The following is a 2,555-nucleotide window of genomic DNA, read 5'->3' as shown; positions in this document are numbered from 1 at the left end:
AGTCCGATGTCACAGTGTTTAATAGCACAAATCTCGACGCCTTGGCTAGTTGAAAGTTTCAAAAACTTGGCGACGGAAAGTCCCTCTCCGGAAGCCTCTTATCGCGAAAGTGGAAGGAGCTCTCGACTAACAACGAAACATTGTTCGCCACGTTCACTTACCGCGCATAGAAGATGGACGACCGTTTCGTTAAAGCGTATGCATTCAAGACAAACGAGTATTCGACAGAGCTTGCGGAGATCGGTCAGACGAATGTCACAAAACGTGCGCAATTTGAATAGAATTGGCTCACGGCACTTGGTGCCCTCTGGAAAAGGACACAGCCAAGCAACTAGATTTTCAATCATTGATCCAGCTGGTGATGAGTCGCTAGTCATTCACTCGATGTTGCTCTACAAGAAAAATGGCGTCAAAGACGACAATCGAATAGAGCAGAGAAAGTGGCTCTCAGACTCGTCTGTCAAATACACAACTGAGTCCGGTCTTTATGAAAAAAACTTCGCCTTTATATTTCTTGATAGGACAAATTTGCCGAAGCTCGACATGCTCCTGAGCTACTTCATGCAGAATTTCGCTGACTTGCAACCGAACATGCAGTTAATTGAAACTGCTGTCGGTTTGTACTGCTGGCTTTTTGAACAAGTCGAGCATCACAATTCCGACTTGGAGAATCTTATCGAACTTGGGTTGATTTTGTTGATGAAATTGCCGTGCAACTGCGAGCGACAAAAGAATGCAACAAATTTGAACCCATTCCGTGGAATTCTGCTAGAGAAGCTTGATCACATTATTCATGAGTGCGAAGGCGAGTCTGAGCAGGTTTTGAAGCGCTTGATAAAGTCAAGACCGATCGAGTGGATTCTAAAAATGCTTCATAAAGTTCTCGAAACCTGCCGAAACTTTGACAATGTGAAAAATCACAAGCTTAATCGCGTTCAGCATGCGTTCTTGAGGACCCATATGAGGGATGTAATTTTGAAGATCGGCGAAAAGTTCAACGAAATCGGGAAAAACAGTTTGCACACTCCTGGCAGTCTCATCAATTACATCCGTTATCAACATCCAAAAGTTTTCTGTGAGATATTCTTTGATATTTTGATCCAAGGCAAGAAAGACGCAATAAGAATAAAAAAGATTCGCCAGATCAGAGATCTATCTTTGAAGAAGCAAGATTCAAGCAGACCCGCGGGTCATTCTCCGTCAGATTGTTCAAGCTCACGAAACGCCAATGACGATGCAGCCGAATCAAAAAGCCGCAATCCGTCAGACTGCAAAGCGGGAGTTGGGCGCTCGATGATAAGAAGACTTACTGAGATGGTGCAAAATACGAAGTCAGATGATAATGAAAAGGCTCCAGAAGTGAGAGACAACCAAAAATTCTTATCGATTAAAAAGTCTAAGTTTAATGTATTCAGTAGTTCAAGGAGAGGCTTTCAATTGTAAATGATTATCAAGTCTTGGATAAAGTTTCACATTGAAAGCATTCAACAGACGGATGACAGAAGAAGATCTTATTCGAAATAAATACAGCACGCTAAATGCCACACGTCGTCCAGCTCATCTCGGTCTTCCCATTTCGTCTAATGAGATCAATGAACCTATTCCATTCGTATCGGGTCAATTATTTTAAGCATATGTAGATCGATCAAAATAAATACCCCCACTTAGTGCCCATTCACTCGTCAGATGCGCTGAAACTAGATTTGGAAAAAATTTGCGAAGGCATTGGTATTCTTAGGACAGTTCTAGGGCTTATGAATGCGAATTCTTTACCTGATGGAAATTTCATCGCGCAGATATTCAACATGGACGCGCCTGTCTTTGTTAGAGTGGTCACACTTGTTGAACTGACCCAATATGTTCGCCAGAATCTCATATGCTTGCAACGCACCTATCAAAGCGAGAATTCTGGCTTTCACCAAGCTCATAGCGAAGAAACAAGATTGGAGCTCAAGAATCAATTTCAAAACTGGGCAGAGAAGATTACTTCTATCTTAGAGGAACCAATCGCTGATGACCAGAAAAAAATCTCGATGCCAACGGTGTCTACCTTCCTCACAAATAAAGAAATCGATAAGGTTGCTTCGAAAAGATGGATTCGTAACTTTGGGCTCATACTGCTTTCGGAATTAGTGGCGTTTATTCGAGAGGCGAATTTACAAGCGTCAAAGGCAAAGTGTAAAAAAGCACAGCTGCATTTACCAAAACGTCGCGGTAGACACGGGCCGCATTACAAGAATCAAGATGAGGATAACGATTCTTTGGGAGGATCAAGGCATGCAAAAAACAAGCTTGATATTCTTTATACTCACGGTGCACTCGGAATGAAGCAGTTTTTCTCTCGCTGGGGATTTAAAGACAAAGATCTTCCAATTGAATTAAATTCGAACATCATATCTAACCCTTCCGCCGACCTGAACGAGCATTCGGAACCCAATCGAAAATCTCTTAATTTGAAGAGCCTTCGTGGATCTTCTCTCGATCATACTCCGAAAGGACCATCTCAAAGTTACATTAACTTGATGGGTCATTTCTTGTCGGACTTCAGCTTCGAT

The sequence above is a fragment of the Oikopleura dioica genome, chromosome XSR (genome assembly GCF_907165135.1).
Source record: "Oikopleura dioica chromosome XSR, OKI2018_I68_1.0, whole genome shotgun sequence".
In the NCBI taxonomy this organism is placed as follows: Eukaryota; Metazoa; Chordata; class Appendicularia; order Copelata; family Oikopleuridae; genus Oikopleura; species Oikopleura dioica.
Note: the sequence above shows the minus strand (reverse complement) of the source record.